The following is a 14,929-nucleotide window of genomic DNA, read 5'->3' on the forward strand; positions in this document are numbered from 1 at the left end:
GCTTCCTCCTCCGTGGAATGAATATGGTAATTCCACCTCCCTCAGAGGTTTGCTGTAAGGACTCAATGAGATAATTTGCATAAAGTACTAAGAAGAGTGCCTGAATCACCAGAGCGCTCAGCAAGTGTGACCTTGGCTATCATTATCTGGAAGCCGCACCAGCACACAAGGAGCCAGGAAGAGTCCTTAGCTGGCTTAAGGGCTGATGAGAATGACCTTGGTCTTGGATCTCGGAGTTCAGAAATAGACCTGGATCAGGAGGTACTGGCTCAGAGAGCCTGAGGGTGAGGCAGGAAGATGTTTTGGTGCCCTGGAGTCTCCCTGCGCAGCCAGTCCAATAACAGAACTCTGCAGTGACGGGGACACCTGGCCAGCTGAGGCTGCCCCTGCCTGGGGACAAGGCCATGCACATTAAGCTGGGTTCGCAGACATCATCTTGTGCTGTCAGGAGACGTGATGTGTCCCTCAGTCCTCATCCCCACCTTTGTTCTGGAGCTGGAGAGGCCGGAGCCCAGGAGGCCGCGCATCCCATTGGTCCTGGAGAACGCTGTCCATCTTGCTGCCCCATTTCCCAACAATAAATTCCTTCTGTATCCGTTATGTGGGAAAATCCTACAGTTACTTGAAAAAGGAAGCCAAGTGGCATCTTGTCAGGTCTTTCTGTCACTCTATGCCTATTATTGTGAGTTGTCGATACAGCTAAGTGGCCTAGAGCACACAGGCTTTTCCTTCGTTTGCATGTTTATTTGGGAAGTTTTGGGTACAGCTGATGGACACAGGGTGGGAGGTAACTACAGCCCCCTCAAACCACTCATTAGCTCCTGCAAATGTCACCTGGCAGAAAGCAGAGACTGTGGGGACACAGGCTGTGTGAGGGCCTGGAGTGCTGGCCTCCTCCTTCCTTCACTTCTCCCCTGCCTTGAGCCCTAGAGCCCTGCGGGACACAATGTGAATCCCACCGCCCCATGAGACAAACTCCAACTCTTTAAGGATGACAATCAAGGTCCTCTAGGAACAACTTGACTCGGGATTCACTTCCTGCTGCAGGCAACATCCCTTCCGGGTTCTTTCCTTCCACAAGTCCCCAGATATGGGTCTGCCAAGGTTTATTCTTTCAAAGCCTACAAAGCTTAGGTGTCCCCCAATAAGCAAAGACTTTAGAACTGATAATCCCTTCTCCCCTGTGTCCCCACAGAACTTTTTTTTTTTCTTTTTTGAGACGGAGTTTCGCTCTTGTTGCCCAGGCTGGAGTTCAGTGGCGTGATCTCGGGCTCACTGCAACCTCTGCCTCCCAGGTTCAAGCAATTCTCCTGCCTCAGCCTCCCAAGTAGCTGGTACTATAGGCGTGCGCCGCCATGCCCAGCTACTTTTGTATTTTTAGTAGAGTTGGGGTTTCATCACGTTGGTCAGGCTGGTCTTCAACTCCTGACCTGAGGTGATCCACCTGCCTTGGCCTCCCAAAGTGCTGGAATTATGGGCATGAGCCACTGTGCCTGGCCTCCACAGCACTTTTTATATGTGTCCATTACACCACGGCCTACATTGCATGGAGATCATGGGTTTAATTCCTACTACCCCAGAAGTCTGTGGGTCACGGAGACTTTCTAAGAAAGTTACATAAACCCCAACAGGCAACCAAAGCAAAAATGGACAAATGGGATCACATCAAGTTCAAAAGCTTCTGCACAGCAAAGAAAACAATGAGCAAAGTGAAGAAACAACTCACAGAATGGGAGAAAATATCTGCAAACTACACATCTGGCAAGGAATTAATAAACAGACTGTACAAGGAACTCAAGCAACTCAACAGGAAAAAAATCTAATAATCCAATTAAAAACTAGGAAAAGATCTGAATAGACATTTCTCAAAAGAAGACATACAAATGGCAAACAGGTATATGAAAAGGTGCTCCAGTCACTGATTACAGAAATGCAAATCAAAACTACAATGAGATATCGTGTCACCCCAGTTCAAATGGTTTGAATCCAAAAGACAGGCAATAATAAATGCTGGCGAGGATGTGGAAAAAAGGGAACCCTTGTACACTGCTGATGGGAAGGTAAATTCGTACAACCACTATGGAGGAAAGTTTGGAGGTTTCTCAGAAAACTAAAAATAGAGCTACCATATCATCCAGCAATCCCACTGCTGGGTATATACTCAAAAGAAAGAAAATCAGTATATTGAAGAGAGATCCACACTCCCGTGTTTACTGCAGCACTATTCGCAACAACCAAGATTTGGAAGCAACCTAAATGTCCACCAACAGATGAATGGGTAGAGAAAATGTGGTACATATACAAAATGGAGTACTATTCAGCCATTAACAAAAAATGAGCCTGTCATTTAGCAACAACGTGGATGGAACTGGAGGCCATTATGTTAAGTGAAATATGACAGGCACCGAAAGACAAACATCTCATGTTCTCACTTATTTGTGGGAGCTACAAATGAAAACATTTGAACTCACGTAGACAGAAAGTAGAATGATAGTTACCAGAGGCTGGGAAGGGCAGTGGAGGGAGGAGCGGGGGAGGATGGTATGGCTAATGGGTACAAAAAATAGAAACAATGAATAAGACATGGTATTTGATACCAAAAAAAAAAAAAAAAAAAAAAGGAAAAGAAAGTTGTCGTATCTTTTTTTTAAAAATGTTACTAAGAAAGTTACTCATTAGGCCAGGGCGTGGTGGTTCACACCTGTAATCCTAGCACTTTGGGAGGCTGACACAGGTAGATCACCTGAGGCCAGGAATTTGAGACCAGCCTGGCCAACATGGTGAAACCCCGTCTCTACTAAAAATACAAAAATTAGCCGGGCGTGGTGGTGGGCACCTGTAATCCCAGCTACTCGGGAGGCTGAGGCAGGAGAACAGCTTGAACCCGGGAGGCGGAGGTTGCAGTGAGCCAAGATCGCACCACTGCACTCCAGCCTGGGGGACAGAGCGAGACTCCGTATCAAAAAAAAAAAAAAAAAAAAGAAAGTTACTCATCAGCTATGCTATTAACCCGAACTGTCATGTATGTAACGAAGTGTTTAAGATGCTTTTTCAAATGATGTTCTTATAATGCTGTGTCTTATCTCAGAATACCCAAGACTTATCCCAGTGCTTGGCAACAGGACAATAATCCACGTATGTAAAGATGTCATGTATCTTTCTACCCCAATAGAAAGGTCTGGAAGGATAAGCTCCAAGCTCATCACGATGGTGACCTCGGGGGATGCAAATGGAGGTGACAGTGGTGGCCAAAGAGATGCTTAACTTAATGTCTAAAGGTTTATACTGAGAATGTATTCATGTATTACTTGTATCTTCTAAACACATTTTTTAAATAATAGCAGCTGTGGTAAGTTGAATGGCGTCCTCCAAAAAGATACGTCCACATCCTAAGCCTCAGAACCTATAAATGTGACTTGTGAATGTAGAAAAAAGGGTCTTTGCAGATGTAATTCAGACTCCTGAGATGAGAACATTCTGGATTATCCAGGTGGGCCCTAAATCCCATGGCAGGTGTCCTTATAAGAGAGATACAGAGAGGCGCCAGGGAGAAGCCAGGTGAAGACAGAGGCGGAGATCGGTGTGACATGGCCATAAACCAAGGGATGCCTGGAGCCACCCGAGGCTAGACGAGACAGGGAAAGATCTTCCCCTAGAGCCTCCAGGGGGAACACAGCCCTGCCACTGCTGGCACCATGATTGCAGATTCTGGCCTCCAGAAGTGCAAGCAAATAAACGTATGTTGTTTTAAGCCAGCACGTTTATGGTAATTGGTTACAGCAGCCCTAAGAAACTAACACTGGCAGCTAATGTCGGGTAATTGCATGCCCAGCACCAGACCCCAGGTTCAGCATTTTTTTAAACATCATCTTCCCAAGGAGTAGATATCATGATCATCCTCATTTTACTGATGGGTAAATAGACTCAGAGAGTTGACTTAACTTGCTCAAGGGCACAGAGTTCTAAGTGGCACAGTGAGGACTGGAAGCAGGCAGCGTGGGCTCCAGAGTCCACACACTAGGTTGTAACTCAACTCGCAAGACCATGGCTGTGGGGTCAGACGGAGCGAGGCTCACACCATGACTCTGCTATCTTAGGAAAGCACCTGACCTCTCTGACCTTCACTTTTCTCAGTTAGAAAGCAGGAAAATATTACTTCCCCGCATTCTGAGTTTGGTGTCGTCTATCTTAGGGCCTCAGGTGCTCAACAAATACCTCCTGAGTGAATGAGAGGCAGGGGTCAGGGAGGGCTGCTTTCTCCCTTGATGTGGAACCCCAGTGTTATTCATTGGCACAGGCAGTCATTTCAGATGGCTGGGTTTTGGAAGCTGCTTGAAGACATATTCCTCATGATGAACGTGATGACTTTAGGTACAAATCATTTTCTAAATTCATTTGCACAGCCATATCCACTACTCTACAAGCTCTTAGAAATGCCGGATGGCTGGGTGGGGTGGGTAGATGGATGATAGGCACAGGGGTGAATGGGAAGATGCATGATGGGTGGGTGGGTGAGTGGATGGATAATGGGTGAGTGGATGGATGATGGATGGGTCGATGGATGGATGACCGGTGGGTGGATGATGGGTGAGTTGGTGGCTGGGTGGATAGATGGATGGATGATGGGTGGGGTGGGTGTGGCTGGGTGGATAGGTGGATGGATGATGGGTGGGTGGATGGATGAGGTGGATGGATGATGGGTGGGTGGGTGGATGGATGATGGGTGGGTGGGTGGGTGGATGGATGATGGGTGGGTGGGTGGCTGGGTGGATAGGTGGATGAATGATGGGTGGGGTGGGTGGCTGGGTGGATAGGTGAATGGATGATGGGTGTATGGATGGATGATGGGTAGGGTGGGTGGCTGGGTGGATAGGTGGATGGATGATGGGTGGGCGGATCAATGATGAGTGGGTGGGTAGATAGATGATGGGTGGATGGATGATGAGTGGGTTGGTGGCTGATGGGTGGGTACAGTGGCTGGATGGATAGGTGGATGATGGGTGGGTGAATGGTGGGTGGGTGGGTGGGTGGATGATGAGTGGGTGGGTGGAATGGAGTGATGGACAATGGAGTAGATAAGTGATGGATAGATGATAAGGTCTGATGGGTGATGGATGATGGGTAGTGGATGATGATGGGTGGGTAAGATATGGGCGGTAAAGTGGGTGGGTGGATGGATGATGAGTGGGTGGGTGGATAACCGTTGCGTAGATGGCTGGGTGGATGGGTGGATAGGTGGATGGACGATGGGTGGGTGGATGAATGATGGGTAGGTAGGTGGCTGGGTGGATAGGTGAATGATGGCTGGGTGGATGAATGGTGGGTGGGTGGGTGGGTGGACGAGTGGGTGGATAGGTGGATGGGTGGGTGGATGAAGGTGCGTGGGTGGGTGAATGAATGGTAGGTGGGTGGCTGGGTGGATGATGGGTGGATGGATGATGGAGGATGGGTGGTGGGTGGGAGGATGGATGGTGGGTAGGTGGATGGGTAGGTGGGTGGATGGATGGATGGGTGGGTGGGTGGGTAGATGGATGGATGGTGGGTGGGTGGGTGGATGGATGATGGGTGGGTGGATGGATGGTGGGTGGGAGGTGGATAGGTGGACGGATGAGGGGTGGGTGGATAGGTGGATGAATGGTAGGTGGGTGGGTGGATGGTGGGTAGATGATGGGTGGGTGGATAGGTAGAGGGATGACAGGTGAAGGGATGGGTGGGTGGGTTGAGGGAATGAATGGATGGATGATAGGTGGGTGGTTGGGTGGAGAACAGTTTGGACACGTAAGTGGCCTTCCTCAACCTCAGATTCTCTAAGCCAGTACCCTCCTGATCCACTTATATTTCTGAACCCCTGGAACCAAGACCAAGGTCATTCTGATCAGCCCTTAGGCCAGCTAAGGACTCCTCCTGTGGTCTCGTGTGCTGGTGCAGCTTCCAGATAATTCCATTCTGCAAGGTTAAGAGATTAGGGTATTGGTAGCAGAAAGTAAGAGAGAATTCTTAGGAGTTCTGTCTTCAAACACCAAGAGGTCATATAGCAGAATCTGCCTCCTGGACAACTTGCTCTGTGACATTCAATATTGAAGCTAGCAATAATTCCAAAAAAGTACCTTCCAGAAATATTCATATGTAAAAGTTAACACATGCCCCCAGATACACACACCAGTGCCTCCCATCATCAGCTAAACAACAGTCTCATCACTGCTGGGCAGGCCCCACTCACCGGGATCGATGACTTAGGAAGCCAATCACCAAAACCCTCAATTAGAGCCCTGACCTGTTCCTCACAGAGATCAAACCCAGGCAGCAGCCCTGCCAGAGAGAAATCAGCCTCATTTCTCATCTCTTCTGTCAATAAGCAATAAATGACAAAGTTCTACTAATTGAAAATGCCAGGCATAGTGCAATTAACATCCCTTTTATAATCACCTCACTTTATCACTGCTTCCCCAATACCCTTTTGAAACTGATGACTCTTTGAGAAGATGTTTTTGGAACAGAGTCAATGCAGCAACAGGGCACTGTCCTGGACCCGCGGCCTGCCCTACTTCTAATAAGCTGAGTGGCAGCAGCCAAGTCTTTTCCCTGCTCTGAGCTTCAATTTCTTCCCTAAAGAAAGGAAAACGGCTGAGAGTAGTGGCTCATGCCTGTAATCCCAACACTTTAGGAGGCCGAGGCGGGTAGATCGCTTGAGCCCAGGAGTTAAAGATCAACCTGGGCAACAAAGGGAGCCCCCATCTCCACAAAAAAAATTTTTTTAATTAGCCAGCTATGGTCACAGCTATTTGGGAGTCTGAGGTGAGAGGATAATTTTACCCCAGGAGGGTGAGGCTGTAGTGACTCACCACTGCACCCCTGCTTGAGAAACAAAGACCTTGTCTCAAAAATAAATAAGTTCATCATCTATTTTTTAAGAAAAGGAAGAAAAGAAGGGGCAGGAAAAGTGGGGAGACTATGGCTCTCTGCTGCCCCACCTCCACTCTCCTCTTGGGAAACCATCCTTCCAAGAGATGTGATCCAAAGGTGAGCACTAACTGATTTCGGCCAATCAGCATATCTTGTCCTTCTGGCCGCAGTGTTCAGGATGGGTCAATTACTCTCATATGGTTCAGAGAGAATCTGGGGGTTTCTGCTGGCAACTCTGGGCAGAGACTTGCTCTTTCTCTTGAGTCTAAACAGTCTAAGAACACTGCAGCTACTGCTGTTTCCTTGAGGGGACTGGGCTGGGGGAGTGAAATGGAGCAGTGAAAACAGAATCAGGCAGAAATGGACCAGGTTTCCATGATATCTCAGGCCTCTGGGTCACCGTGAAGCTGACACTTGCTACTATGGTTGGCATGCCTGTCCCCTCCAAACCTCGTGTTGAAATTCATTCCCCAATGTTGGAAGCGGGGCCTCATGAGCGGTGTTTGGGTGCTGGGGACCAAGCCCTCTCAGCTCACTGCAACCTCCACCTCTCAGTTTCAAGTGATTCTCCTGCCTTAGCCTCATGAGTAGCTGAGACTACAGGCACACACCACCGCACCTGGCTAATTTTTGTCTTTTTAGTAGAGACAAGGTTCACCATGTTGGCCAGGCTGGTCTCAAGCGGTCCGCCCACCTTGGCCTCCCCAAGTGCTGGGATTACAGGCGTGAGCCACCGCCCCCGGCCTCTATTAGTTTCTGCAAGAGCTGGTTGTTTAAAAGAGCCTGACACCTCCCCACTCTCCTGCTTCCATTCTCACTGATGTGATCTCTGCACATAGCAACTCCCCTCTGCCTTCTGCCACGAGTGGAAACACCCTCACCAGATGCAGATACCCAATCTTGAACTTTGCAGTCATCAGAATTGTGAGCCAAATAAACCATTTCCTCATAAACTACCCAGCACCAGGCATTCCTTTGTAGCAACACAAAATGCACTGAGGCACTCACCTACCTCTGGACTTTTTTAGTATCTAACATAACGAATTCCTTGCTTTGCAGAGGCCAGTTTGTACTGGGCTCTCTGTTTCTTCCATTGAAATCATCCTAACTAATACAAAAACCATGATCCCAAAGGTCTCACCCAGCTCCAGCATTTCTTTCATTGGTAAGATTTCCTAACCACGCCAAGGCCTGAAAAGGAAAACCCAAATGAAAACCCTCAATCCCTGTTGCCAAGGAGAGATTGTGGGCTATTCAAGACCACAGACCATGGCAGTCTTCTCTTTGATCCCGAGTTCAAAGCACAGTACCTACAACTCGGGACACTGAAAAACTCAACACGCATGGGCTAAATGAGTGGCTGAGTAAGACCAAGGTTTTGTAAACTGCAGGCCCGAGATAAGCTTTAGTTCTCTAATCAGCATCATTCCCATCACCACCGTAACCACCATCAGCACTACTATCTGCTGAGTGCTTACTAGGTACCGGGTGCGCACAGCTCTGCATCTACGACCTGCCTGAAGCCTCATAACCCGCCCGTCGAGTGATCAGGACCACTCACAATTAACTATGCTCTGTCTTTCCAGGAGCCTGGAAGACTGCCCCTCCCCACCCACCTGCAGTTAGATGTGTCTGTGGAACTTGCTTTACCACTGAAATAAGAGAAATGTTACATGTAATTTCTGGGTGGAAGCTTTCAGAGTCAGAGTGTGCTTGGCCAATGTCACCTGCCCCTCTGCCACAACCTGGGTCTGTGGGTGAGGATGGTGACAACACAGAGGAGTGGCCCAGCCAACTTCACAAAGGATAAGTGACGTGAAACAGACAGAAATCTATGTGTTTTCTGTTCATGACAGTATGGGGTTGTTACTGCAGTGTAACTCAACCTAAATTGACTAATATACTACACCCTGGTTAACAGATGTGAAAACTGAGGCTCAGAGACATAAAGCTCCTTGCCTGAAACCACATAGTTACTGCAGCAGAAAGGCTTGTATAGGCCTGGAGAACACAGAAAGTCTGGCCATTGGTCCCCAGGTCCTTGATCCCGATGTTCACTCCGGCTGACTTGGGGCTTTCAATGGAAGCCTTGCCCACATTCTCCTGGTTAGAAAACTCCAGATCCAGAAAAACCTCTGGACCTCAGAAACCAACAGCCAAGACGGAGTAAAATTCACAGAAACCAAGTTCCCCAAACCAACCCTCAAGACATGAAATTATAGACATATAAGAAAATATACAATGTAGGATAGAATGGGGCAAACAGACAGAGTAAAGAGAAGGGAAATAAAGTACATTGTTGAAGAAAAGGCCAGAGTGAGTCAGTCTGCTGAAACTCCTGCCACAAAATTAATTTCCTTCCTCCCTCCCTTCCTTCCTTCCCTCCTTCCTTCCTTCCCTCCTTCCTTCCTTCCTTCCTTCCCTCCCTCCCTCTCTTCCTGCCTTCCTTCCTTTTTTCTCTCTCTCTTTTTTTCTTTTTTTTTTTTTTGACACAGAATCTTGCTTTGTTGCCCAGGCTGGAGTGCGGGGATGCGATCTCAGCTCACTGCAACCTCCACCTCCCAGGTTCAAGCAGTTCTTCCTGCCTCAGCCTCCGGAGTAGCTGGGATTATACGTGCTGGCCACCACGCCCAGCTAATTTTTGTATTTTTAGTAGAGATGGGGTTTCACCTTGTTGGCCAGGCTGGTCTCGAACTCCTGACCTCAAATGATCCACCTGCCTTGGCCTCCCAAAGTGCTGAGATTACAGGTATGAGCCACCATGCCTGGCCCCTACCATAGATTTTCAATACAACCAATCAATCATTCCTATATAATCAATTGTAGGGAAACAGTAATTTTGGCTGAGATGATTTGTGACCAAAGTGGAGTGCAAAAACGGTTATAAGGCTCACTTTGTCCATAAAATAACTAGTGATTGCTCGGCTTCACCTGGCATTTAGCCTGTGAGAACTCGCTTCGGGGGGCCAGTAAAGATGCCAGGGATGTGGTGTGGGGGTTGTCTTCAGTGATATTCCTGTGGTGTGCAGCCTTCTAAAACAGACCCCAGTGGCTCTATTTCCTGGTCTTCACCTCCTGGGCAATCCCCTGAGTGTCGCTTGGCCCCAGTGACTTGCCTCTGCCCTAATGAACAGATTATAGTAGAATATTGTAGAAGTCATGGAATGCCACTTTTTTTGTTGTTGTTTTGTTTTTTCTGAGACAGGGTCTCACTCTGTCGCCCAAACTGGAGTAGAGTGGCGCGATCTCAGCTCACTGCAACCTCTGCCTCCCGGGCTCAAGCGATTCTCCTGCCTCAGTCTCCCAAGTAGCTGGGATCACAGGTATGTGTTACTACCGTCTGGCTAATTTTTGTGTTTTTAGTAGAGAAGGGGTTTCACCATGTTGGCCAGGCTGGTCTCCAACTCCTGAGCTCAAATGACCCCCACCTCAGCCTCCCAAAATGCTAGAATTACGGGCGTGAGCCACCGCTCCGGCCAGAATGCTACTTCTGAAGCTTAGACTACAAAACACCCCGACTCCCATTTACTTGGGCTCTCTCTCTCTTTTGCTTTCTTTGGCCACAGTGAAGAGATCTGGGTAGGCAAGAAACCTGGGGTGGCCTCCAGCCAACAGCCTGAGAGGAACTGAGGCCCTCAGTCCAAGAGCCCTTAAGAAACCGAATCCCACCAACAACCACACGGGTTAGCTTGGACGCGGATCCTTCCCTAGGGGAGCCCTGAGGTGTCTGCAGTCGCCGGCTGAGGCTGCGGTGTGCAGCCTGAGAGAGACCCTGGAGAGAGAACCAGTTGAGTGGCACCGAGACTCCAGGCCCACAGAAACTGTGAGATGGTAAATGTTGTCACTGTCAAGTGTCGTTTTTCCTCTCAGTGTTGGGACGATTTGTTACGCGGAGAAAGACACAATCGCTAAATAGTGAGTTTCATTTAGCTATTTCTGGTGCTCGCACTTAATGAATCATTGGCATAATGCCAAATCATTCCCAGTGAGTCTATGGGGGTCAAAATAATGGGGGCTAAAACTGCAATATATAGATAAAATCTAGAGGAGTGTTCCCCAAACCCTGGTGCATCACAAAGCACCACCAGGATTCTTGCCACACACACCCCCGACTTGCACAGTTGCTGAATAATGTTGCCTTTTCAATCCCCTCATTTTTTTTTTTTAAAGACAAGGTCTCACTATGTTGCCCAGGATGGTCTCGAGCTCCTGGGCTCAAGTGATCCTCCTGAGCAGCTGGATTACACCACGCATCTTTTTTCACTTTTAACATTTACTTTAAAAGGCAAGTATACATCACTCTAGCAAATAGAAAGCCAGTATCACTAGAAGGCAACTGGATCTGATGAAAGCCAACTGTGATTAAATCCTAAGTGTTAGTGGTTCTCAACCCCAGGAGCATCGGAATCATGCAAAACAATGAGGGGTGCCCAGGTCCCATCAAAGAGATTCTCCTGCAGCCGATCTGGGGTTGAGCCTTGTCATCAAGGCATCTGGACGTTCTGAGCGGCGTCTACTGCAGCCGCGTCTGAGAGCTCGGAACTTCCCAGTGGCCAACGGCAACATGACCCAGAGGCCTAAACTCACTTTGTCAGGGTCTCCAGGAGTTAAAGCCGGACTAGCACCAAACTGAGACCACACCAGCATGGCCGAAAGGAAAAGAAAAGGGGAACACCTTCCCTAGCAGCCCATATTATTCAGCACTTGACCCTGAGCCATCTAACATCACTCTACTATCACCAGGGCTACACGCCTCGCACTCTACAGACAGACCCGAGAGCGTGACAGATGCATCTCTTCGGACAATCCTCTGTGGAAGTGACTGACCAAAATAAAGAGATTCTGAGCGACAGACATTTGTAGGTTACAGCATCTGGTGAGGGACTGGATTCAGTCATCGTAGCTCAGCTCACATGGTGTCTCCTCCACCAGGCTGCAGACTGTGAGTCCAGTGGACAGTGACCAAGGCCTGCTCTCTACATCGCTGGTGCCTAGGTCAGTCCCTGGCATATGGAAGACACTATTAGCATCCAATGAATAAACAGATGAAGTGTCATCCAAACTGGATCTAGACACAGCCCACCATCCAGGGGAAGAAGTGGTATTCCAGAGGGGACCCAGAGGAGCAGGGACAAGCCTCTGCCAGCCAGCCCTTGCTCCTCCACCAATAGCTTCTCCAATTAAGCCCTGGCTTATTCCAACACAGCCACTGCTGAAGGCACCCGTTCTCTTTGTGACTGATGGATAATTTCATACCCAAATTGGAAACCATTTAAATGGAGACATCAGGAAAATCAGAGGCGGGCAACATATGATACCTCTTTATATTTGACAGCAAGTAAAAAATGAGAACAGCAGTGTTGACCATCTTGAGACAAATAAACCCACAGTCCCTTGGTGGTTTGTGGGGCAGGCACAGAGTCCTTCATTTCAGTCAAATTCCCCACGTGTGTTCTGGGCATCTGTAGTCAGGATGCTAAGGTGAGAAGTGGGAACTGAGGTTCACGCATTCGGCAAATGCTTTATACCCTGTATTCAGGCGCTGGGGACACAGTCATACATAAAATGGACAAAGAAGAGAGCAAATAAACAACTCTATGCCAAGCAGTGTTAGTATTATGAAGAAAAATAGAGCAGCAGAATGCTATTTTAACCAAGTTTATGATATAAGCTGATATTTTACTCCCTACTTTGGATGATTTAGAGGCATTTACTGTTTAATGTAAACCTCATACAACTCTCTTTGGTGGGCATTCCTAGTCCCACTTCAAGATGAGGATATGGGCCAGGCATAGCAGCTCACACTTGTAATCCCAGCACTATGGGAGGCCAAGGCAGGAGGATCACTTGAGCCCAGGAGTTTGAGACCAGCCTGGGCAATATAGTGAAACCCCATCACTACAAAAATTTAAGAGTTAGCCAAGTGTAGTGGTGCATGCCTGTAATCCCAGCTACTCAGGAGGCTGAGGTCGGAGAACTGCTTGAGCCCACAAGTTGGAGGCTGCAGTGAGCTATGACTGCACCACTGCACTCCAGTCTGGGCAACAGAGCGAGACTGTCTCTTAAAAAAATTAAAAATACAAAGTGTAAAGAAATAAAGGGGAGGACATGAAGACTCTAAAAAGAGACTTATCAGCTCCATCTCCTACTAGTCATGGGGACATGGAGACTTGGGGATGTTACTTATCTTATCTGTGCCTTAGTCTCCTCATCTCTAAAATCGAGACACAAGAACCTACATCACTGCTTGCTACTACATATACAGCTCATGGAATAGGATTTGGTACGTAATAAGTGCCGGTATACCTGTCTGCAGGTAGGAGTGTAAATGACACTCCCATTTATAAGAACTTCATTATCTCATGGAGAAGCCAAAGGATACATCCATGAAACTAGCAATGATAATATTTTGAACAAATCACGTTAATTCATACCACCATTTCCGCTGCCTAACAGGCCCATCTTCCTGATCAACTTCAACTCATCCTTAAAAACTCAAGTTAAACGCCTCCTCTTTAAAACCTTCCAAGACATACCCTAGCAGGTAATTAACCCCACCATTGTGCTATCATTATACTTGATACCTACATAATTCTATTTCTTACTCATTGCTCATTCTTTCATTCAACTACTGTGTGTCAACAGCCTGCCATCTGCCACGCCCTCATCAACCTCCACGGCAAGGATGTTTAGTATGTCTGTGTCCTCCACTGGACGACAAACTTCTTGGGAGAGAAATTGACTGGGTGTAGCTCAACAGAACTAATTAACTAATGAATAAACAAAGAACAACATAAGATTAGATAAAACAAGCGGTCCAGAGGGAAAAAGGATTACAGGAATTTAAAGAACAACGGAAACATACCTACCAAAACGCAGTATTGACAGGGCCACTAGGGGCTTTGTCAAAGAATGAACGAGACCTTGAAGGATGGGGAAGATTTGGAAGAGTGTGAAAAAGGAGGAAGTCGACATATATTCACGACTGAAGAATGCAAAGTCGCAAAACAATCGGAACAGTATAAATGATCCGTTTTGTGTTAACAATAGATGTGTGTTGTGCGTGTGTGTGTGTATATATATGCCTGCCTATATGCAAATGCATACAAAATACCTGGAAGGGTATATACCAAATGCTTCATAGCAGGATCGCTAGGAGGGAACACTTGTCTTTTGTACTCTATATAGTTTTGCATTATTTATATTCTTTCAGAAATGTATTTTTATATTATTTATGTAACTTAGAAAAAATGTTAAAGCATGTCTTCCAAAAGACAAATGGTGAAAAGGCAGAGCGATGGAAGTAGAAGGAATAGGAAGAGCCAATGCTGAGGGACAGGACTCGGTGGAGAAACAGCAGACGGCAAGACATGAGGGCGAAGGCAAAAGTCAGGTCCTGCTTCACCATCTGCCATATTATTTTTAAAGCAAAGCTAAAAAATATCTGCGTTGCACTGCAGCACTGGGGGCAAGAGTTGGCTCCGAGCTTTGCTCTAACAGGACAGGGTGGCGATTCCCACAGGAGGCCCACACACTCAGGCTGGCATAGGCAGTGACACCCTGGACGGGAGAAACGAAAGGAAGCCACTTTCCCAGAACAGAAATAAAAATCTGTCTGGGTGCAGTGGCTCACGCCTGTAATCCCAGCACTCTGGGTGGCTGAGGCAGGATTGCTTGAGCCCAGAAGCTCGAGATCAGTATGGGCAACATAGAAAGACCCTGTCTCTACAAAAAAAATTTTAAAAACAACAAAATTAGCCAGGCATGGTGGTATGCACCTATAGTGCCAGCTTCTCTAGAGGCTGAAGTGCAAGGATGGCTGAGCCCAGGAGTTTGAGGCTCAAGTGAGCTATGATTGCACCACTGCACTCCAGCCTGGGTGACAGAGAAAGACCCTGTCTCTATTTAGGAAAGAGGAAAGCAAGGAAAGAGGGAAGGAAGGAACGGAGGAAGGGAGGGAGAAGGGGAGAGAGAGAGGGAGGGAGGGAGGAAGGAAGGAAGGGTCAGTCTAAAGAAGCTTGAAGTT

At 47.6% G+C, this 14,929-nt stretch overlaps 1 protein-coding gene across 7 annotated transcripts in view; it reads right to left on the reverse strand.

Annotated features, from left to right (window-relative positions):
* Nucleotides 1-14,929, reverse strand: part of SNX29 (sorting nexin 29) — a 588,023-nt gene that overhangs the window by 180,740 nt on the left and 392,354 nt on the right. The window lies entirely within an intron of this gene.

The sequence above is a fragment of the Papio anubis genome, chromosome 18 (genome assembly GCF_008728515.1).
Source record: "Papio anubis isolate 15944 chromosome 18, Panubis1.0, whole genome shotgun sequence".
Taxonomy (NCBI): domain Eukaryota; kingdom Metazoa; phylum Chordata; class Mammalia; order Primates; family Cercopithecidae; genus Papio; species Papio anubis.